The 25,457-nt window shown below is 42.0% G+C and overlaps 1 long non-coding RNA gene across 4 annotated transcripts; it reads left to right on the top strand.

Annotated features, from left to right (window-relative positions):
- The first annotated feature begins 587 nt into the window (after positions 1-587).
- On the top strand, positions 588-23,646 carry LOC137312653 (uncharacterized). Of its 4 annotated transcripts, none has more exons than XR_010960773.1 (5): positions 588-668; positions 1,479-1,605; positions 1,982-2,068; positions 17,336-17,368; positions 23,368-23,646. It is a non-coding gene; the product is annotated as an uncharacterized lncRNA (long non-coding RNA). The 4 variants fall into 4 exon arrangements; XR_010960775.1 differs by having other exon boundaries at positions 1,982-2,072; XR_010960774.1 differs by lacking the exons at positions 17,336-17,368; positions 23,368-23,646 and having other exon boundaries at positions 1,534-1,605; positions 1,982-3,813.
- Positions 23,647-25,457: the final 1,811 nt, after the last annotated feature.

Here is a 25,457-nt window from a genome sequence, read left to right as displayed (position 1 = left end):
AACTAGGATTTTCGACTCTGACAAGGTTAAAAACAAGAGAAAGAAAGCGACACCTGATATGCGTGAAGCGCTTTCATCCTGTGATCCAGATTGGAACGAGACAATGAACAACACCCGTCACATTAACTAAGTGAAACTCAACCTGACCGTTTTCTTATTGTATTTATACTGTATTTAAAATGATTTTCAAGGAACGTCGATGTCTAATTTTATTTATTACTTGAAGTGGAGTGAAGAGCGAGCATGTATTGACCTTTATTGGGATTTGATGAAAACTCCAGTCAGAAGATATTATTGGTTTGGGTCCATGGGGAAATATTTTTCTTCCACTGGGTCGTGAGGAAAACAGTTTGAGAAACACTGTTCTACATTGTACGGTCAGTGTCTGTTCACCAAATCGGCTCAGAATTCCACAATCTGTATTTCTCGACACGGTTCTGTTGGCGACGCGGGCACTGACCAACACCCGCCGAGTAATGGCGGCCGCAGGCCCCACAATGCGCCGCGCCCCAGAAACTCCTCTGACTCTACAAGGCGCTCATTTCCTGATCAGACTGCGCATGCTCCCAAGGCCGGCTTGCATTCCAGATCGCCTCGGCCCTGCCGTTTGTCGCGAGTCGGACTCGGTAGAAACGATAGAAGATACCGGGAAGCGGCTAATAGAACGGGTGAGGCGCTGGATGAGGGGTTTGATGGAGCAGGGGTAGCCCGCCCGTCCACCGGGCCCCCGGTTCTGATTCAGGCCTGCCCCGCACTCGGTGTTGCTGAGACTCCGCTCAGTGCAAATGCAGGTTGTTGTTGATCTGCTCCCGTTGGCCTCAGCTTTGCCGGACAGAATCAGCCAGAGATGGCGGCTGTGCTGCTCCCCATGGTTGAACTGCCGACAGCTCGCTGTAAAGGCTCACAGGTGCAGAATTACCACTTGGCCGGGTACTGGAGGGCAAACAGTGAGTGGGGCCGAACCGCAAGATCACTGAGCACCTTCAGGAGAGAAAGGGAGAAAAATAGAGGCTGCGATGAATCTGGATTTCATAAGCGAGGATGTGTCAAGGAGGGAGAGTGTGTGGGACGGGGGATTTACAGCTTAATAGGGGCAAGGAGGGAGAGTGTGTGGGACGGGGAATTTACAGCTTAATAGAGGCAAGGAGGGAGAGTGTGTGGGACGGGGGATTTACAGCTTAATAGAGAGATCACGGCCCCCGGGGGAAGGGAGCAAAGAGCAGCCTTGATACAGCAGCTCATTGCTTCGGGTCCGTGTCCGCAGATGGGCTCAGAGATCGGCATTGAGTCCGGGGGAAGGGCAGGGGGAGTCCGGGTGCTGTTTGTAAGAGGCGGAGTAGATCAGGAACATGGAGTGAGCGGGGGAAGGGAGAGGTCATTCTCGGGTTCTGTGTGTACATGGTGTGTCCAGGGGAAGGGAGAGAGAATGGGAAGAACCTGCTATTTAAAATCATTGCTGCTTTCTCTCCCCAAACCAGGAGTGAATGGTCCTGGTTTAGTTCCAGTCTCACCCTGTTTATTGTTATTGGACAGTGAAGAGTGGAAACAGAGCCGGACAGTAAGGATGTGGGGAGTTATACAAAGATCATCTATTGCAGGCACCAGGTGAGAAGTGTGAAGGACACATTTTGAACAGCGGCTGTTTGGTTTCTGTTGAACGGTTAGTCCCATGGGAGAGGGGATTAGAAACCAGGCCTTTACAAAAGTCCCCGCCCAATCGGGTAGTCCCATTTATGGATCAGTGGAGGGCTTGGTTTGTGTCTGGATGTCAAACATTTTTTCTTAAATCGCCCAACACACCTGGTGTGCAGAAGCTGAGTGCTACAGTACTGCAGTGGAGTCAGACACTGACACTGTTTGTATCACTGGTTTTCATTTGTCGATATTCAAAATGATCATTTACAGAGATATTAAACTGATCACTTTTGTATTTTCTACCTCACATGTTCTTGAGTAAGGAGAGTTTATTTTATTTCTACAGGCAAATCCTTGAAGGACCAACAATAAATGTGATGTTTCCTCCATCCAAAGCAGAAGGAACAGTGCAGCCAGCTCCATCTCACACACAGTAGGTACATTATCACTCACAGAGAGCATGGAGTCACAGACAGGTCATCAGTTCCACAGTCTCAGACAGCAGAAGTAGTCAGTCCCACACTGTTCCCAAGTTATAGAGATACATTTTCAATCCACTGTCAAACAGAGCAGGTGAAGTAGATACTGTTCCATTTCCCCCTAACTCAGTCCCGCTGACAGGGAGATACAAAAATCCCAGTCCAAAATCACACTCTTAGATTGAAAAGCATGCGTCAATCTCACAATAGGGCAACATTAAATACTAGATCGAAATCACACATGGTACCTGATTGAAGAGGTACAGAATGAATCCCAATAATGTACCCTGAGATTCCAATTGAATACTAGCCCAGAACTCACATACAGTATCAGATTGAGAAATGCTGTGACAGTGTAACCTGAGAAAGAAATTAGATACCAGTTTATAATACTCAAAATATGAGATTTAAAGATACAGTATCAATTCTATTTGTGCAAACTGAGCTAGACATTACATACCAGTCCAAATATCTAATGCAGGATTAGACTGAGGGATACGGTATCAATTCCATTATTGTAAACTGAGGTACACATTATAGCTACTATACCAGTTCAAAAATGTCACCATATCAGTTTGAAAGATATATTGTTAATCAAAATTATACTCACAGAGATACAGATTTAAGAGTAGTCCAAAAATTGCACACATTATCTGACTAAAACCTAGATCATATCCTAAAGTGTATCCATATTTCCCAATTAAATAATGAGAAAAACTATGTCAGGATTAAATTATTTAAATCGTAGTTTTCAACATCATAATGTAACCTGAGAGAAAAATTCCATACAGATACAGAATGAATCCCAAACTCTCATACAATACCAGGGACTGACAGACACAGAATGAATCCCATACTCACACGCAGTACCAGAGACTGACAGATACAGAATAAATCCCTCCACTCACATACAGTACCACATACTGACAGATACAGAATAAATCTCACCCTCACACATAGTACCAGAGAGTGACAGATACAGAATGAATCCCACACTCACACAATGTACCAGTGACTGATAGATACAGAATTTATATCACTCATTACAGTATCAGAGATTAATGGAAACAGAATGAATGTCTCACTCACATACAGCAACAGAGACTGATAGATATGGAATGAATCCCAAATTCACACACAGTGCCAGAGACTGACAGGAACAGAATGAATCTCACTCAGATACAGTACTAGGGACTGACATATATGGAATGAATCCCACACTCACACACAGTACCACAGTCAGACAGATACAGAATGAATCTCACAGTCACATTACTTCAGATTGAGTTACGTATAACTTGCCAGTCCAACAATCTTACAGCATCAGATTGAAAGATGCAGTATCAATTCCATGAGCATGTACTGAGCTACACATCACATCACATTTCAGTCCAAAAATCTTATACAGGATCAAACTGATAGATACAGTATAAATTCCATTAGTGCAGGTTGAACTCCATATTACATTCCAGTCCAAAAATCACATACAATGTCAGACTGAGATAGAGAATTAATCCCATTATTGCAGAATGAGTTACCCATTACATACCAGTCCAATAATTTCACCATTAACAGCATGAAAGGTACATGATCATTCACAATAGAGTTCAGAGATTAAGATGTAATATTACTCCAACACTCACACAAGTTTTATTGGAGAAAATCGAAAAGCGAATCCACATTTACAAATAAAACACTCGAAGAAAAACTGCATGTTCTTTGAAGTATTAAAGATATAGTTTTATATAAAATAATGTCAACTGAAATAAGAATAAAGACTGAATTGCAGAATGAATCCCACACTGAGGTAAAGTACCAGGGACTGACAGATACAGAATGAATCCCATTCTCACACACAGTACCAGAGACTGACAGTTACAGAATGAATCCCATTCTCACAAACAGTACCAGAGACTGACAGTTACAGAATGAATCCCATTCTCACAAACAGCACCAGAGACTGACAGTTACAGAGTTAGTCCACACTCATGTATAGATCCAGAGACTGACAGATACCGAATAAAACCCACACTCACAGACAGTACAAGAGACTGACAGATACAGAATAAACCCCACACTCATATACAGTGTCAGAGACTGACAGATACAGAATAAACCCCAAACTCATATACAGTGTCAGAGACTGACAGATACAGAATGAAATCGAAACTCGCATACAGCACCAGAGATGGACAGATGCAGAATAAACCCCACAATCATATACAGTATCAGAGAGTGACGAATACAGAATAAACCCCACACTCACACACAGTACCACAGACTGACAGATACAGAATAAACCCCACTCTCTTATGCAGTATCAGAGGCTGAACAAATACAGAATAAATCCCACATTCATGTACAGTAACAGAGACTGTCAGATACAGAATAAACCCCACATTCACATACAGTAACAGAGACAGACAGATACAGAATAAACCCCACACTCATGTACAGTAACAGAGACTGTCAGATACAGAATAAACCATACATTCACATACAGTAACAGAGACAGACAGATACAGAATAAACCCCACGTTCATGTACAGTAACAGAGACTGTCAGATACAGAATAAACCATACATTCATGTACAGTAACAGAGACTGTCAGATACAAAATAAACCATACATTCATGTACAGTAACAGAGATAGATATATACAGGATAAAACCCACACTCATGTACAGTAACAGAGACTGTCAGATACAGAATAAACCCCACATTCATGTGCAGTAACAGAGACTGTCAGATACAGAATAAACCCCACACTCATGGACAGTAACAGAGACTGACAGATACAGAATAAACCCCACATTCATGTAAAGTAACAGAGACTGTCAGATACAGAATAAACCCCACATTCATGTACAGTAACAGAGACTGACAGATACAGAATAAACCCCACATTCATGTACAGTAACAGAGACTGTCAGATACAGAATAATCCCCACACTCATGCACAGTACCAGAGGCTGACAGGCACAGAATGAATCCCAAACTCACACACAGTAGCAGAGACTGACAGATAGGGAATAAACCCCACTCTCATATACAGTGCCCGAGACTCACAGATACAGAATAAACCCGACTCTCATATACAGTATCAGAGACTTACAAATACAGAATAAACCCCACTCACACACACAGCATCAGGTACTGACAGATGGAGAATTAAACCCAAACTCGCAGACAGCACCATAAGCAGACACAGAATAAACCGTACTCTCAAAAACAGTATCAGAGACTGACAGATACAGAATGAATCCCACACTCGCACATAGCTCCACACACAGACATATACAGAATAAACCCCACATTCATGTACAGTAACAGAGTCTGTCAGATACAGAATGAATCCCACACTCACACACAATACCAGAGACTGACAGATACAGAATAAACCCCAAACTCACACACAGTACCAGAGACTGTCAGATACAGAATAAATCCCACACTCATGTGCAGTACGAGAGACTGACAGTTGCAGAGTTAATTCCACACTTATATACATTCCCGGCTGTTTTAAAGAGACTGACTGATACAGAATAAACCCCACATTCATGTACACCGCTCACTGAGGGAATGGCGCCCACAGGCCGAGCTGGGGAAGGGAGCGCGCATGCGCTCTTCAGCTCACCAACAACCAGCACTGGGGGCGGTTCTGAATCACGCATGCGCAGATATCTGGTTTAATTCCCAACACAAAAATCGATGGAAACTTTCTCCAATTGGAATTTTTCAGAGTCTGAGCAAAGGAAGTGGGGTTGGGGGAAAGGTCAGAGGGAATGGGGTCCACAGGCAGTGCAGGAACAGGCACCAGAATGGGAAACAGATGGGATTCCACCAGTGCCTAACGCTGGAATCCAGACTGACTTTACAATCTCGAACTATTAAACTAGATGTTTCCATCCCTGCTGTTTCTCTCGGTATCTTTTGATGGTAAAGAGTCTTTCAGAGATAAAGTGGGCGATTTTGAAATGAGCCAATTGATTCTGTTCATTCTTGAACTTTCTGCTGATAAAACTGACGGGAGAGGTAGAAACTGGAGGGCTGTTTGGGAATTAGAACAGCAATGATTGATACAGTAAATCTTCTGAGGTTTGGGTTGAGGCATTTTGTTGTTACATTTTCCTGCACCTGAATTTTGGGTGCTTGATGCTGACACCGAGTGCCTGAAGTGGGACACGGTCCCTTCCCAGCAATAGAGATCCTGACCATGATGAGAGCAATCTTTCTAACTAAACACAAATGATTTACGGTGTTGTTCTGGGTACACGATCCATTCTAACCCCTTCATCCTGTGATCACCGTCTAATAGTCAAAGGCTTCTATGTTAGATCATTGCAATGTTCCAAACCACATCTTATTTCGGGTTGTACAAAACTCGGTGCTGTTGCTTTAATTGTGGGGGGCAATTCATTTCCACCCAGCCTCTGTATCCGCTCTCAGTCTCTCAACCCTTCCGGGTTTGTCCTTCTTTGATTTGGAACAAGTGACTCAGTCGCCGTTCCTCACAGCTCTCATGCCTCAAAGTAGCACTTCTTCGAAAATGGATACAACCGCCTTTTTACTATTGTTTGGTGAGTCGTGAAACAATTTTATACCAATTCCCGGTCTCAGTGGGCAACTGTAAGCGGGAGAGTGAGACTGAACCGGTAGCTCAGTGGATTTAAGCAACTCATAATTTGGTGTGGTGCCCTTCACATTGGAAAGCATTCAGAGCGATTGCTTGCTTGTGTTGAATTCTCTGCAGGTAACGGTGAGGGGGGTGTAACGAGTGTTAGTTTACAGGAATGGTGAGCGATTAGTCCGGAGAAAGAAGCAGAGAGAGTGGCCGTGGCGCCGGTTGTAATGTGCTGATTGGTGGATGTCCGCATTTTCTGTGTTCAAACTGTCTGCGGACAAACAGCATCTGAGCTCAGGCATGGAAAGTGTCCACTCTATCGGAGCGCAAAACCGATAGGCGCCGCCCTTCGAACCGAGTTCCAGGGAGAGTCCCCTCCTTCATGACAGAAAGGGGATAGATGGAGAAACAGAAATAAAACGGTCATGTATATGTCAGATAATGCGCGATTTCAGCCCGTGAGGTTTGAGGTTTCAAAAAGGCTTTAAGTTGAACTGAATGTTACTCTATTGGTTCCATAACACACTGGTAAATTTGCGGCACAGGACAGGAATGTGTCCTGCGCCAAACGATGTAAAATGGCGGGGGGTGGGGCGGGGGGATTCGCTCTGAGCCCGTTTCGTTTTACTGGTGCAGACCAACTTCACTCCCATTATATGGAAGACAATCTCTCTTCATATCGGTATTAAAGTATCTCGGATCCAGTTTTTCTTTCACAATTGAATCGATGAGAATCTGTCTGTTAAAACCGACAGCTTTGACCGACTGTTGGTCACCTGACCTAATATCTCCTTTAGCGGCTCGGTGTCACATTTTGTTTGTTAACGCTCCAGTGAGGCGCCTTGGGGCGCGTTGAAAAGGGGAGATATTGGTCTCCCGATTGCCCAGTTACTGTCTATAGTTTAGGAGTAAGTTATATTTAAAAGGAAAATTCAACGATCAACATCCGCTGAGTTTGCCGTTCTCTATCAAGGGGCGGGGGGGATGGGTGGTAGCGGCGATACCATTGGGCTCAGTGTCCCAAAGCCATTGAATAAAATATCGGCCAAGTGTCGCCTTATCGCATCTTATTGCATCTCGGACGAGCACTGCTATTTTTGGCAGGGCAGTGGGACTCGCTGGATTTCTCATGCATTGAGCCGGCGCGGACTCGATGGGCCGAATGACCTCCTGCCGTGCAGTCACCTTCTCTGATTCTCTGATTCTATGATACTATATGTTCCATGCTTGGAAATGAGCATGCGCGGTAGGAGGGTGCATTTATACAGGGGTCACCACGGCTGACCTCAGGTCAATCAACCCCTGCACTCAGACATGAGCAGATAATGCGGTGGGGTATTGGAGGGCGGCCCTGAGCAACTCCCTTCGTGAATACACGTCTTTGGGGGAGATAGAGAGAAAAAGGGGAGAAGCAACATTTTAACACATTCAGTGGATAAACTAGTAAATATATTTTTAGCTATTTCGTTGGTGCTGAGACATTGTTCCTTTTGTCAGAGGTTAAGTTCCTCTTTCTTTGAACTAACCCACCGCTGAGTTGAAACCGCTGTCTTCAGTCATGAAGCCAATTGCTTTTACTGTTCTCTTCAGTACTGGCCATTTTCAGTTTCCTTGCATATTTTTCATTCTCTATTCCGTCTTTCACCTCGATTTTAGGGGTTTTGTGATATTTGTGAGCGTGTGTGTACTGTCTGTAGAACGAAATGTTTCTGGTGAATAACTCAGCTCTAGGAATTTATTTTAACTCCACTTGCTCCTTCAGTGTGCTAGAATTGACCATGTCACTAAGATACAGATCTACACAGTGGGTGGAGACTAATGTTCCTCAATGAACACAGTGCTGCAGCTGCAAGTTGGGCTCAGTATTAACCCCTTATCTCCAACTTTTCATGCTGTTTTGTGTAATTAGGCCCAAGGGCACCAATTGATGCTTACCATGGATTATTGGAATTAGTTACAAATTTACACCTCTCGATAGTCCTTATTCAGTTATGGTGGTGAAATGGAGAACAATGGGGCACAATCTAATATATCCCCTTATTGCTAGCTTAGGAGATATTAGGTGGAATATTAAACATCTCAATCAATTTCAAGTGAATTCAATTCAATTTTATTAATAAATGAATGCCTGATAATCAGTGTGCTACTGCACCACTATTAGATGTGGATTTCAAAGAATTAATTAATTATTCGGTTAAAAGCCTATCAGAAAGATTGCCACAATATAATTTCATTCAATATATTTCAATACATTCTTGATTCTGCTCCAATGTTCTTACTGTCAGGGGTTCCCATTCTGTTTGAGTGTTGTCCCTAAATGGATCCCCTTAATTATAGCTTCGGAAATGTTAGTTGCAATATTAAATATTTTTATTTATTTAAGTGTCTTGAATTGTATTTTATTAATAAATGAATGCCTGAGAATATATCTGTTACTGCACCTCTAATAGTGGTTGATTTTAAAGAATTAATGAATATAACCATCGGTTGGAAGAAAATCAGAAAGATTGGCACAATGAATTTTCATTCAGTGTGTTTAAACACATTTTTGTTCTGCTGACTGTCCTTACTGTCAGCGGTTAAACTTCCTTTTTGTCCGAGGTGAAGCGCTTCTGAGCTGAAACCACTGGTTTCCGTTGTAAGTATTTGATATCACTGTTAAATTCTGCCTGCAATATTTTCAGATTCTTTCCTTATTCATGTTCAATTTACATCCTCCTTCCACACCGTTCACCCGAATTGTGACATTTGTTAAAATGAGTGAACAGTTTGTAAAAGTATCGGTTCCCAGTGAGTTCAAACACCATTCTGTTCTCATTATTTAGACTCCACCTCCTCCTTCAAAATGCTGCAATTGACCACAGCAGTGAGATATAGATCTGCACAGTGGGTGGAGACTAATGTCCTTCAACAAACACAGTGCTACTGCTGGCCGTTGCTTAGAAAAAAATAGTGAAAGGTTTTAATCGAGTAGATGGAGAGACTGTTTCCACTGGCCGGAGGGTTGGCATTTACAGTTTAATCTCCAACTACCACCTTCAAATATTTGTGTATATGAATCCCTAGGTCTCTTTGTTCCTACATCCACTATGAAATTTGATTATTTCGGTAATATTGCCTCTTCTCATTCTTCTTCCCAAAATATATCACTTCGCACTTCTCTACATTAAATGTCATCTGCCATTTGTCTCCCCATTTCACCGTTCTATCAATGTCCTCCTGAGCTCTGCCAATATGCTCCTCACTGCTTACTACAATTTCAAGTTGACAAGAATCATAGAATCATAGAATCTTACAGCGTAGAAGGAGGCCATTCATGCAATCCTGCCTATGCTGGCTCATTGAACGATTTGGATGAAGGCATAGAATGTCTCATCCACATTTGCCGATGCCACAAAGATTGGTCCAGCAATTTTATTTTAAATTCACAAGCTTTCGGAGGCGACATCCTTCCTCAGGTGAACGATGTGGAAATGAAATCCTCGAAATGAAATCGCATTTATAATTCACAGAACAATGCTTGGTGATTACAGACAGTTTTTTCAACTGCCCGTTGCCAAGGGGCAGTTGAAAAAACTTTCGAGGAAAGAGGTAGCCTCCGAAAGCTTGTGAATTTAAAATAAAATTGCTGGACTATAACTTGGTGTTGTAAAATTGTTTACAATTGTCAACCCCAGTCCATCACCGGCATCTCCACAACAAAGATTGGTGGCATTGTAAGCAGTGTAGATGGAAAAATAAAATTACAAAGCGATATTGATAGATTAGATGAATGGGCAAAACTGTGGCAAATGAAATTCAATGTAGACAATTGTGAGGTCATCCACTTTGGATCAAAAAAGGATAGAACAGTGTACTTTCTAAAAGGTAAAAAGTTAAAAACGGTGGATGCCCAAAGGGACTTAGGGGTTCATGTACATAGATCATTGAAGTGTCATGAACAGGTGCAGAAAATAATCAATAAGGCAAATGGAGTGCTGGCCTTTATATATAGAGGACTGGAGTACAAGGGGGCTGAGATTTTGCTGCAGCTATACAAAACCATGGTTAGACCGCACCTGTGAGCAGTTCTGGGCACCGCACCTTCGGAAGGACATATTGGCCTTGGAGGGAGTGCAGCGTAGGTTTACTAGAATGATACCCGGACTTCAAAGATTAAGTAACGAGGAGAGATTACACCAATTGCGGTTGTATTCTTTAGAGTTTAGAAGGTTAACGGGTGATCTGATCGAAGTTTATAAGATATTGAGGGGAACGGATAGGGTGGGTAAAGAGAAACTATTTCCGCTGGTTGGGGATTCTCGGAGCAGGGGGCACAGTCTAAAAATTAGAGCCAGACCTTTCAGGAGTGAGATTAGGAAACATTTCTACACACAAAGGGTGGTAGAAATTTGGAACTCTCTTCCGCAAATGGCAATTGATATTAGCTCAATTGCTAAATTTAAATCTGAGATAGATAGCTTTCTGGCAACCAAAGGTATTAAGGGATATGAGCCAAAGGCAAGTAAGTAGAGCTAAATCACAGATCAGCCATGAATTTATCAAATGGCTGAGCAGGCAAGAGTGTCTGAATGGCCTACTTCTGTTCCTATGTTCCTATGTTCCTATCCAAATTTATCACACGCCCCAATTTTTCTCCATAACCCTGCAAATTCGTCCACATCAAGTACATGTCCAATTGCACTTTGGAAGTTCCTGTGGAATCTGCTTCCATCAAACATTCAAGTAGTCCATTCCAGATTTTCACAAGCCTCCTCATGTAGGCATTTCCACTCATTTCCCTCTAGTTCTTTTGTAAATTGTTTGAAATCTGTGACCTCTGGTTACAGACAACTTGTCAGAGGAAACAATTTCACCCTGCTTTCTCTGTTAATGCACCTCGCTATTTTGAACACCTCTATTTTTTTTATTCGGTCATGGGATGCGGGCATCCCTGGCGAGGCCAGCATTTATTGCCCATCCCAAATTGCCCTTGAGAAGGTGGTGGTGAGCCGCCTTCTTGAACTGTGTGCTGAAGGTACTCCCTTGAAGGGTCTGCCTTGACACTTATATGATCTAAGGAGAACAATCCAAGCTTCTCCATTCTCTCCACGTAAGTGAAGTCCCTCGTCTCTGGGATCATGCTGGTAAATTTCCTCTTTACCCTCTCCAAGGCCTTGACATCCTTCCGAAAGTGTGGTGCCCAGAGTTGTACACTCCCAAGGCCTCAGTCACTTCCTTGCAAGCATCATAACCCACATCTCCTTACTTACTTCAAATCAAATTACTTCTGCGTTCCACCTTTGGAATAAACACTTTCGCTCTCCCCGTTGAATAGGCTTTGACCCGCTATTCGTCATTATACTTCTGCGGCTGTCCGTCCGCTCAACCACTCACATTCCCCAACCGTTTGTCCTTGTCCCTAGTAAATCGTTTACTCTCTTCCATCCTGATCGTTCCTGCTGGTCCAGCCCCTCAATTCCAAGGGGTGCAGACTTGAGCATACCTGGATCATACCTTGAGTATACCTGGTATTAAGGGATATGGGCCAAAGGCAGGTACATGGAGTGAGATCACAGGTCAGCCATTATATTATCAAATGGCGGAGCAGGCACGAGGGGCTGAATGGCCGACTCCTGTTCCTATATTCCTATCCTCCTACAATTGGTTTAGCCATCCATCACCAGGTATGTTTGACCCAGAACTAAAACAAAGACAATATCCTCTCTGAAAACCGCCTGCTGCTCCAGGATGACTCTAGGGACCAAAGATAACCTCCAGCTTCTTTTGCTCACTACACACAATCTCCATAAATCTCTTTCCCATCCCTCTCCACACTCACCTCTAACAATAAATACGAGGACCTCGTGAACTTCATGAAGTCTTTCAGCACAGAGGAAGGCCACTCGGCTCCTCATGCATAAGCCAGCATTTAAAAGAGCGATTCAATTAATCCCACTCCCCTGATCTTTCACCATCTCTCAGCATTGTTTCCCTTTTCATGTTTCTATCCAATTCCCTTTTGAAAGTTACTATTGAATCTGCTTCCACCACCATTCCAGGTCATAACAACTTGTGGCGTAACAAAATTTATCCTAATTTCCTTCTGATTCTTTTGCCAATTAACTTAAATCAGTATCCACTGATTCCCGACCATCCTGTCAGTGGAAACAGTTTCTCACTACACACTCAATCAAAACCCCTCATAATTTTGAACACCCCTATTAAATCTCCACTTAACCTTCTCTGCTCTAAGGAGAACAATCCCAGTTTCTCTAGTCTCTCCACATAACTGAAGTCACTAAGATTAAGACCATCCATTCAGATGCCTCTGCTGCATCCCACAATTCCCAATATCACCACGCCCAACCTCTCCAAAGGCTCCCCCATCACCCAGCCCTGATCCTGATCCTTTTTCTAGTTTCCCTCCGATTTCCACGTATGTATTTCCGAGCTGAGCTTGCCCATTAGACCCATCTCCTGTCCCTTGACCTTATTCGGAGGAAACAGCTGACTCCCCAACTTCCATTCCGGGACCCAAACCAGCTGAAATTGTGAATGGTCAGTTTCCTCAGGTACTCTCCTCCTCTTGCAAAACTGCCATGAGACTGTTTGTATCCTCTGCTTTCTCCCATTCCGATTGAATGCTGTACCTAAATACTTCTCCTTATTTATGGCTTACGAGATATTAGTTGCAATATTAAACATGTCTCCGTATTTTAAGTGAATTGAATTGAATTTTATTAATAAACCAGTGACCAAGAATAAGTTTGTTTCTACACCTGTAATATTGGTGGTTTTCAAATAATTAAATAATTATTTGAAATTAACTTTCGGTTGAAAGCATATCAGAAAGTTTGACACGGTGAATTTACGTTCAAAATGTTTCTTTTTTACGCATTTGCTCTCACTGCTAACTTCAACCTGATATTACATAGCATTTACAGCATGGAAACAGGCCATTCGTCGTAAATGGTCTGTGCCGGTGTTTATGCTCCTCGCGAGTCTCGCCCCACCCTACATAATCTAACCCTATCAGCATATCCTTCTACACCTTCACCTCTCATGTACTTATCTAGCTTCCCCTTAAAGGCATCTATACTATTCGCCCAAACTACCCCATGTGGTTGCAAGTTTCACATTCTCACCACTCCCTTGGTAAAGAAGTTTCTCCTGAATTCCCTATTGGGTTTATTAGTGACTATTTTATGTAGGGATCCTGGATTTGGACTGTCTCACAAGTGGAAATATCTTCCATATTATTACCCTATCGAACCACTTTATAATTTTCAAAACCTCTATCATGTCACCCCTCAGCCTTCTCTTTTCCAGAGTAAGATCCCCAGAATGTTCAATCTTTACTGATGGGCGTAACCATTCATTTCTGGTTTCGTTCTTCTGAATCTTTTTTGCACCTCCTCCAGTGCCTCTGCATCCGTTTTATAAAAAATATGGCGACCAGAAGTGTACACAGTATTCTAAGTGTGGTCTAACCAAGTTTAACATAATTTACCTGCCTTTCAATTCTAGTGCTATAGAAATGAACCCCCGTGCTTTGTTTGCAATTTATGGCCTTGTTAACTTTCTTTGCTACTGTCAATGATTTGTAAATCTGTACCCCTAGATTGATTCGCTCCTGTATCCCATTTAGACTCTTATTTTCCAAGTAGTATATGGCTTCCTTATTCATCAATAAAAATGTACCATGTAATATTTTCCAATTCTTTACTTATTCATCTCGGATCTTACCTTCCAAAGCGATGACACTCATGCTGTGATGTTCGTGACAGTGAGTGAAGTGTCTGTAAAAGTACCGGTTTACAGTGAATTCAAACACCATTCGGTTTTCATTATTTAGACTCCAATTCCTCTTTCAGTGTGCTAGAGCTGATCATATGACAGAGATATAGATCTGCACAGTGAGTGGAGACTAATGTCCTTCAATAAACTCAGTGCTCAGTTGCCCGTTAGGCTCAGCATGAAGCTTTTAATCTCCAATGTTTCCATATCAACTCCTACCGTTAATGCATCCGTCCATCCATCCCATAATAGAGCTCCGACACTTCTAACGCAATTCTGTTTCGTGGTGAGGAGATGTGGGGATCTGTAAAAATGCAATGTTTGGACAAACACCCAACCCAGCTGCTTCCCTTTATCTTTCACTGACGGTTTCACTCAGTCCCAAAACGGGGCTTTTTGCATTTTGAAGAACTTTTCACGCTGTTTTGTGTCAATTGGCTCAAGGCCACCTTTTGATAGTGACCATGGATTATTGGAATTATTTACAAACGGACATCTTGATAGACCTCACTGTGTCGACAAATTCTCCTCATCTTGCCTCTGGTTCTTTTGCCAATAATTTTCAATCTGACCCTCTGGCTACCGACTCTTCTGCCAGTGGAAACATGTACTCCTTATTTACTCTATCAAACACCTTCATGATTTTGAACACCTCTATTAAATGGCCCTTTAACCTTCTCTGCTCTAAGGAGAACAATTCCAGCGTCTCTAGTCTCTCCAATTAATTGACGTTCCCTATCCTTGGTATCATTCCAATAAATTTCCTCTGCACCTTCTGTAAGGTCTTGACATCCTTCCTAAAATGTGGTGCCCAGAATTGGACGCAGCACTTCAGCTGCGGTCAAACCAATGATTTATAAAGGTTTAGCAGAACCTCTTTGCTTCTTTTCTCTATACCTCTATTTTCAAAGCCAATGATCCTATAAGTTTTATTTAACAGATTTATTGACTTGTACTGCCACCTTTCATGATTTGTGTACATATACCCACAGGTCTCTCTGTCCCTGCAACACCTTTAAAATTGTATCATTTAGTTCACATTGCCTCGCCTCACTCTTCCTCCCAAAATGCATCTCTTCACACTTCTCTGTATTAAATGACACCTGCCCATTTTTTCACCAGTCTGTCTGAATTCTGCTACTATCCTCCTCACTGCTTACTACAATTTCAAGTTGATTACATTTTCAACCGAGCTGCAAGGTGACTTACTTTTTAAATAAATGAATGGTGGAAACTGGAACAAATAGATTTATTTCTTGTGAAAATATGATTCAAATCTTGTGGTTTCAACGTCATTTAATAAGTTTAAATAATTTGGACTCAGAAATAAATTAGTTTGGTTTCAAAGCCCAGTTAAAATTGCAGCATAATACACGATTAAAAGGCCGATTATCACCTCCGATTTCTCCCAATCAGTTTTGTATATAAGTAGCCTTATATCAAATATAAGAGATGCTAGGTGAAATTCTACCTCTGCATGTATTTTAACAGAATTCAATGTTAGTACTAACTGAATGCCTGAGAAGCAGTCTATTACTGCACCTCAAAAGGGAATTTGGTAAATACTTGAAAAGGAAAAACATGCAGAACTATGGGCAAAGTGCAAGCCTCTGGGACTAATTGGATAGCACTTTCAAGGAGCCTGCACAGGCACGATGGGCTGAACGTCCTCCTTCTGCGCTGCAACATTCTATAACTTTATGATTCTAATTGTGGTGGCATCGAAAATTAATTATTCGGTTTAAAACGTATTACAAAGATTGCCACACTGTATTTTCATTGAACGTGTTTAAACATATCCTTGGCTCTGATGCTCTGTTCATGCTGTCAGCGTTTAACTTCCTGTTTGTCTGACGTGAAGCGCTTCTGAGCTGAAACCTTAGGTTTCCAATGTAAGCATTTCCTGTCGCTATTAACTTCAGCCTGAAATATTTTTTTCTGCTTTATTTTTTGGTATTCAGTTTTCCTCTTCCTTCTATGCCGACGACACCCGCATTGTGCAATTTGTGACAGTGAGTAAACTGACTGTAAAACTATCGGTTTCCAGTGAATTCAAACACCATTCGGTTCTCATTATTTAGACACCACTTCCTCCCTCAGTATGCTCGAGTTCACCACATCACTGAGATAAAGACATGCACAGTGGGTGGAGACAAACGTCCTTCAACAAACACAGTGCTGCAGCTGTCCGTTAAGCTCAACATTAACCCTACCATCTCCATTTTTTAAAATCTCAACTCCCACCGTTAATGCATCCATCTATTCCATATTGGAGCTCCGACGCTTGCATTGCAATTCTGTTTCGTGATGTGGATGCATGTGAAGATCTGTAAAGATACACAGTGTCTGCACACATACACCACACCAGCAGCTTTCCCTTGTCTTTTACTGACGGTTTCACTCAGCCACAAAATGAGCCCTTCGTGTTTTTTGAACAAGTTTTCATGCGGTTTTGTGTCATTAGGCCCAAGGGCACCTTTTGATACTTGTCGTGGGTAATTGGAATGATTTACAAAGGGACATCTCGATTGATTTTATTCAGTTATAGAGGGGAATCGAGAACAAGTGGTCATGTTATTAAAATTAAGAGCTGGACCATTTGGAGTGAAAGCAGGAAGTACTTTTTCAAACAAAGAGTGGTGGAAATCTGGAACTCTCTCAAGTTCTGGAGTGGGAGTTTAACCGAAACGGACCAAAATGCCTCCAATGCAATCACACTGTGAAATATCCATATAACAATTCACGAAAATCAGCTTGTTATATTGATCGTCTCAAGGTGCTGGTGTTCATTTAACTAATTAATGTTTTCTCCTTTTAGTTATCTTTGGGGCTCGGCAGAGCGTTTCTCAAGGTTAGTGCCGACATTTTTATCTAAAATAATGAAATTCAATAACTAATGTTCTAGACTGCTAAATCATTCAGTTAGTTTTTATGTAAATGAATTTGATTACTGTAACCAATCATGTTGTGTCATTGGTAGCAGTAATACAGATCTGCATTGTCAGCAGCTGTCATTGCGAAGGCACTATGGGATATGTCCGTGTTTTCGAACGGTACATCCATAAACTTTCTCTGTCGTGTGTTATAAAACTGCAAACAACACTCCAGGTGGAACATCGGGACACAGGAACAAATGTTGACGATTCGGCCCCTCGAGCTTATTCCACCATTCCTTCAGATCATGACTGATCTTGCTCAGATCACACTTGGAGTAATGTGAACAGTTCTGATCTCCATATTAGAAAATGGATAAGGAGGGACTGGAGAAAGTGCAAAAAGAATTACGAGGATGATTCCGGAATTGAGAAGTTATACCTATCAGGAAAGGTTGAGCAGGCTGAGGCGCTTTTCTCTTGAAAAGAACAGACTGAGGGATGACCTGATAGACGTCATTAAGATTATCAAATGGTTTGATAGGGTAGACATAGAGATGGTGTTTCCACTTGCGGGGGAGACCAGAACTAGAGGCCATAAATATAAGGTAGTCACTAATAAATAGGGAATTCAGGAGAACCCGGGGCGTGGTTAGACGGTGGAACTCGCTACCACAGGGTGTTGTTGAGGCAGCTGCCTTAGATGCATTTAAAAGGAAGCTAGATAAACACATAAGGAAGAAAAGAATAGAAGGACATGCAGATACATTAGATTTGTAGGGAGGAAGAAGGCTGGTGTGTACAATAAACAGCGGCATGGACCTGTAGGGCCGAATGGCCTGTTTTTGTGCTGTACATTCTGTGTAATTCTATGTAATTCTATGATCTGAATCCTAACTCCGTTTACCTGCCTTGGTTTCATATCCCTCAATACCCTTGCCGAACAAAAATCTAACAAATTTTTCCAGGTTACTTGATTTATTAGAAATTATAGACAAAATGGAAGAGTTTGTGGTGGGGGGTTGGGAGGTGGGGGTGACCATCCGGATTCTTTCCCCTCAGTCTGGTTCAGTAATAACTGAAGTCGAATACATTTTAAAGTCCAACACATCTTTAATAGCAGGGTTCTTAGTCTGCAGCATTGATTTGGACTCCTGATAGAGTCCCTCTATGCTGGCAGAGCAAGAACAAGAAACATACAGAAATCCACACGTTTTTATACAAATCAATAGGGTTGGAACATACTTAACGAGGGTCAACACCAATCATAAGCCGGGCATAGGTTGCCATGCGAGGTTACATTATTTCCGGCCAATCATAAATAATCATGTGCTGATCATGCTGCTGTTAGACATCAAAGGGGATAACTTCCTCACTTTCCAACTTGGAATGTTCTTCCCTGTTCCTTCTGTTCCTTATCTCCCAACCTGGAATGTCTTTCAACTTTGGCTAAGCTCGTTCCCTATATTGATCTGCCATAAACATGGAGACATTCAGACCAGTCCTTGACTCACATCAAAGACCTATCATTGATAAGACAATGCAGGCCTGCTGACTAAGCAAACATATGGCCCAGCAGGAGGGCCAGGCCACTTGTATCAATCTCAGTTACTAACTGATTAACCCTTTCTAACCATTTTGCATTCTGCTTCTTTGCCACGTAGACATTTTAATATTTTACCGAAAACTGACCACGTAGGGATTCTCAGGGGTAGCACTGATAATAAAGGATGAGGTAAAGAGAGAAAGGATCTTAGCTCAGGAAATCAGGAAGTAGAATCAGAATTGGTGGAGCTAAGAAATAACACGGAGCTGGAAACACTGTTGGGAGCAGTTTACATGCCCCCTAACGGTAGTTATAGTGTTGGGCAGAATATAAATCCGGAAATTCGAGGAGCATGTAACAAGGGTAATGCAATAATCGTGGGAGACTTTAATCTCCATATAGACTGATAAAACCAAATTGGAAAAAAATGTAGGAAGAGTTAATGCAATGCATTCGAGACATGTTTCTGGAACAATATATCGAGGAACCAATTAGGGAACAGACTATATTATATCTAGTATTGTGTAATGAGACAGGGTTAATTCGTAATCTTATAGTCAAGGATCCTCTGGGGTAGAGTGACCAAGATATGATAGAATTTCATATTGAGTTTGAGAGTTATGTCCGAAACCAGGGACTTAAATTTAAACAAAGCTAATTATGTAAGTATGAGGGGCGAGTTGCCTAAGGTAGATTGGGAAATTAGATTAAAACAATATGATAGTCGATAAGCAATGGCGAACATTTAAAGAAATCATTCATAATTATCAACGAATATACATTCCCTTGAGGAATAGAAACACCATGAAAAAAGTGATCCATCCGTCACTAATTTGCGAAGTTAAGGATAGTATTAGATTAAAAGAAAAGGCTTACAATTGTACCAAAAGGAGGAGTAAGCTTAAGGATTGGGAGGGTTTTATAAATCATCAAAGGATGACCAAAAGATTGATAAAGAGGCAGAAAAATTAGTATAAGAGTAAACTAGCAAGAAATTTAAAATAGATTGGAAGAGCTTCCACAAGTATGTAAAAAGGAAGAGATTAGCGAAAGTAAACGTGGGTCCCTTAGAGGCAGAGACGCGAGAAATTATAATGGGGAATAAGGAAAGGGCAGAGTCGTTAAACAAATACTTTGTATCTGTCTTCATAGTAGAAGGCATAAAAAAACTTATAGGAAATAGTGTGGAACCAAGGGTCCAATGAGAGTGAGGAACTTAAAGTGATTAAGATTAGAAAAGAAAAAGTACTGGATAAATTAATGGGGCCAAACGCCAACCAACCCTCTGTACCTGACAGCCTACATCCTAGGGTTTTAAAAGAGGTGGCTGTAGAGATAGTGGATGGTTTGGTTTTGATCTTCCAGAATTCCCTAGTTTCTAGAACGGTCCCTGTGAAATGGAAAGTAGCAAATGTAAACCCGCTATTCAAGAAAGGAGGGAGAGAGGAAACAGAGAACTATAGATCAGTTAGTTTGACATCAGATGTAGGGTAAAAGCTGGAATCTATTATTAAGGACATAGTAACAGGGAACTTAGAAAATCCTAAAATGATTTGGCAGTGTCAACACGGTTTTATGACAGGGAAATCGTATTTGACCAGTCTATTAGAGTTTTTGAGGATGTAACTATCAGGCTAGATAAAGGAGAACCAGTGGATGTGGAATATTTGGATTTTCAAAAGGTATCCGATAAGGTGCCATACAAGAGGCTGTTACACAAGATTAGGGCTCATGGGATAGGGGTAATATATTAGCGTGGATTGAGCATTGGTTAACGAACAGAAAATAGAGAGTAGGGATAAACGGTTCATTTTTAGATTGGTAGGCTGTAACTAATGGGCTTCCACATGGATCGGTGCTTGGCCATCAGCTATTTACAATCTATATTCACAACTTAGATGAAGGGACCCATTGTAATTTATCCAATTTGTTGACGGTACAAAGCTAGGCGAGAAAGTAAGCTTTGAAGAGGTCGCAAAGGTGCTGCAAACGAATATAAACAGGTTAAGTGAGTGAGCAATCAGGTGGCAGATGGAGTATAATGTGGGGAAATGTGAGGTTATTCACTTTGGTAGGAAGAATAGAACAACAGAATATTTTTAAAGGGTGAGAGACTAAGAAATGTTGGTAGTCAGAGGGATTTGGGTGTCCTTGTGCATGAATCACAAAAAGTTAACATACAGGTACAGAAATCAATTAGGAAGGCAAATGGTATGATAGCCTTTATTGCAAAAGGGTTGGAGTATAAGAGTAAGGAGGCCTTGTTGCAATTTAAAAGGCTTTGGTGGGACCACACCTGGAATATTGTGTACAGTTTTAGCCTCCTTACCTAAGGAAGGATAGACTTGCTTTAAACAGGGTTCAACGAAGGTTCGCTAGATTAATTCTTGGGATAAGAGGATTGTCCTATGAAGAGAGATTGAATATAATGGGCCCATACTCTCTGGAGCTTAGAAGAGTGAGAGGTGGTCTCATTGCAACGTATAACATTCATAGTCGATTTGATAGGGTAAATGCTGAGAGGCTATTTCCCCTGGCTGAAGAGTCTAGAACTACAGGCCATAGTCTCAACATAAGGGGTCGGCCAATTAGGAACGAGATGAGAAGAAATGTCTTCTCTCAGAGGGTTGTGAATGTTTAGAATTCTTTCCCCCAGAGGGCTGTGGATGCTCAGTCGTTGACTATATTCAAGGCTGAGTTCGATAGATTTTTGGACTCTAAGGGAATCAAGAGATATGGGAATCGGGCGAGAAAGTGGAGTGGAGATTGAAGATCAGCCGTGATCTTATTGAATGTCGGAGCAGGCTTGAGGCCTATTCCTGCTCCCATTTCTGATGGTCTTATATTCTTATTCGGTTTCAACTTCAGATGCCCGAAAAAACGTGCACTACCGCCATCTGTCGGTCAGTAATGCCAACACAAAAGATGATCACTGTTCTCAATCCCTTTTGGGCTTGGGCAGAACATTTGTGTTGCGGGACGAATCACATAAAATCGACACAGAAAAGTGATAAGCAAGTAAATATTTTGAAAATGACAATCTAACATCGATGGTTTTCCTTTATATTGTAGTGTGGAGACAATGTTATATTTCCCTTTCGTCAGAAAAGCTTCACTCCCAGACAGGCAGGCGGGGGAAATTAGCTGGAGTACCAGTCATCTCAGAAATGCGCATTTTCACACATCACATTCCTTTCAAACAATGGGAGTTCGGCCGTATCTTTCCAATGATATTCACAGCTTCAATATTACTCTGGCTTTCATTCCGAAGCGCTCTGTAGGGGGCTGATTACATAGAATTAATCGAATGTACAGCACAGAATCGGACCATTCGCTCCTGCTGGTCTATGCCAGGGTTTATACCCAACATTTTAATGACCGCTTCCCACCCTGCCCCCAAAGCCCTCTATTCCCTTCTCCCCCATGTATGCATCTAGCCCCCCTTAGATGCATCTATGCCACCTGCTTCAACCACTCCACTTGCCAGAGACTTTCACATTCACTGAATGAGGAGAAATTCCTCCCAAATTCTCAGTTAAAGGGATAACCGGCTTGGCGTAGCTCCAAAATTAAGTTGGGCGTGGTTTCTCGTGCAAGGCAGTTTGTTAGCTCAGCGAGCCAATCAGCGACAGATAGCTGAGGGAGAGGTCAAAGGTCCAGCTTCTCTCTCACTTTCTCCTCTCACTTCCTCTTTCCACTTCTTTTTTATTCCAGTCGCGTCTCCTATTTCACCGCACCCCCTCTCTCTCATTGCCCATTGTCTATTCCCTGCCTCTCTTTTTCATACTCTCTCTTTCGTCCCACTGTCTCATTGCACTTGTCACTCCCTCCCACTCGCTCCCTCTTTTTGCTTCCTGTCCAGCCTCGTTGATACCGCTCTTTCCATTTCTCCCTGATTCTTTCGCAGTCCTTCTCTCTGTTTCTCTTCCACTCCTATTTTTCATTCCTCTCTGTCGCTCTTTCTTTCTCTCCTGCCCTCTCCCACGCCATTTGCGTGATCTCTTTTAGCCCGTTCATTCTTCCTTCCACACTCTGATTTCCATCTCTCTCAGTCGCTCCCTCTTTATCTGATCACCATCTCCCGGTCTCTCTCTGTGGTCCTCTCCCTTCATCTCTCTCTTTTTCTTTCTTTGTCTCTATGTCTCCCTCTCTGCTTCCACTTCTCTTTCTCTTTCTCTCTGTATCCTTTCTTTCTCTTTCGCTCTTCTATCTATCACATAGCTCGGTACAACAACTCTGTAGTTTATAACCGCGGGTAGTTTTTATGTTCACAAGTAAACACAAACTGATCTATGTTCTACTGATGGGGCCGATAGCGCTTCAGATGTCGGTTGGGAGAGCAGCGCCCAGTTTCCCATCCTCTGTACCGCTTAGCCGCCAACTTGCCTTGTTGGTATCTACTCATTGACAGTCAATGTCATTTTTATATAGAATTTCCGGTGAAACCTGAAATTACCACGAATGAAGAGACTGGCGTGTACTTACCCGGAGAAAACATCACGATTACCTGCCTTGACGACAATAAATACCCGAGTGGTAATTATACTTTTTACAAAGCTGGGAACGAACTGCCAGTTTCCACGACCAGTTCAGTGTATCAAATTGCAACAACCAAAATAAATGATGAAGGATATTATCATTGCCGGTATAGGTATGAGATTAACGGGGAATGGAAATTGTCCTCCTTCAGTGACTGGGCGCCAGTAACAGTAACAGGTGAGTGAGACGGGGCAGGGTATTAAAAAATTTACAACAAGGCAAATGTTTCAGTTATGTGGATATATTAGATAAGATGTGATTGTACTCCTTAGAGCGGACATGAATAAGGGGTGATTCAATAAAGATGTGCAAAATGATGATGGGTTTTGATAGTGTAGATAGGGAGAAACTGTTCCCACTGACAGAGGGGTCGGCAACCAAAGGACACAGTTTAGAGTAATTGGCATAACAGCCAGGGAGAAGATAAGGACATTAGTTTTACGCAGCGAGTTATCATCTGGAATGCACTGCCTGAAAGGGTGGTAGAAGCAGTTTCAGTAATAAAATTCAAAAGGAAATTGTATATATACTTTAAAAGGAAAAACATGCAGGGGTAATGGGGAAAGAGCGGGGGGTGTGGTTGCGGGGGGGGGAGGGATTGGTTTAATTACTTATCTCTTTCAAAGGGCCTGCACAGGCACAATGGACAGAATGGCCTCCTTCAGTGCTCTAAGATTCAATGATTCGTTGTGAACAGTTAAATAGACGCCACACCTCACAGAAACTAAACAGAAAACAGAACGGAACAACTAATTTGGTGAAGATGCCCGGCCGCATATTGCACTGTCATTGGACAAGTTTCATTCAGATAACATCGCCACAACTGAAACTTAAAAGTTGGTTAATTGTTTGCAGAGTGAGAGTCTCAGTTAATTGTTTCAAACATAAACATTTGGGAATGAATCGTGAATCACAGTTAATCAGGTACCTGGAGAATGCTGTAACCAAGAGCCAATGGGAAAACTTAAAAAAAATTTGGACAGTTTCGTTTCCCACCATTACATAGAATTATATCGAATTTACAGCACAGGAAGAAGTCATTCGACCAAACAGGTCCGTGCCGGCGTTTATGCTCCACAAGCGCCTCCCCCACCCTATTCCGTTCTCCCTTATGTATTAATCTAGTTTCCCCTGAAATGCATCAATACTATTCAACTAAACTACTACTTGTGGTCATGAGTTCCACATTCTTACCACTCTTCCAGCACAGAAGCTCCTCCTGAATTCTCTAATTGATTTATTGGTGACTATCTTATATTTATGACACCCTAGTTTTGGTCTCCTCCATAAGTGGAACATCTTCTCTCCGTCTTCCCTATCAAATCACTTCATAACCTTAAAGACCTCCATCAGGTCACCCCTCAACCTTCTGTTTTCTAAAGAAAAGGGTCCCAGACAGTTCAGTCTTCCTTGATTAGGATATCCTCACAGTTTTCGTATCATCCCAGCAAATCGTTTTGCACTTGTCCCGTGTAATATGGAGATCAGAACTGTACACAGTACTCAAAGTGTGGTCTAACTAAGGTTCTATGCACGTTTAACATATTTCTCTTCGCAGAGATTCTTAAACTAAAATATGCAAGACAGATGCAATTCTGCTTGTCTGATTCTAGTAGGTTGCTGTAGGAATACAAGGAGATCATACAGATAGTATTGTGGAAAACATACAACACGGAGACAGGCCTTTCGGCTCAACCACTTCGTGTTGGTGTTTATCCTCCAGTTATATAATCAATGTTCATTTGTTAGGACTCCTCAATCACCGGAAACCGCCTGTGTCTCTATGCTCGGTCCCATCCGATCCGCAATTGAAACACGGCAACTAAATTACCTCGATTCTCCGTTGCTACAAGGAAAACAGCCACAGTTTTTGAATAAAAGAAAGAAGTAGCATTTATATGGCGCCTTTTGTTACCTCACGACGTCCCAAAGTGATTTACATCGAATGAAATAATTTTGAAGTATAGACACTGTTATAATGC

This window comes from Heptranchias perlo, unplaced genomic scaffold, assembly GCF_035084215.1.
Source record: "Heptranchias perlo isolate sHepPer1 unplaced genomic scaffold, sHepPer1.hap1 HAP1_SCAFFOLD_43, whole genome shotgun sequence".
In the NCBI taxonomy this organism is placed as follows: Eukaryota; Metazoa; Chordata; class Chondrichthyes; order Hexanchiformes; family Hexanchidae; genus Heptranchias; species Heptranchias perlo.
This window is presented reverse-complemented; position numbering and strand designations above follow the sequence as displayed.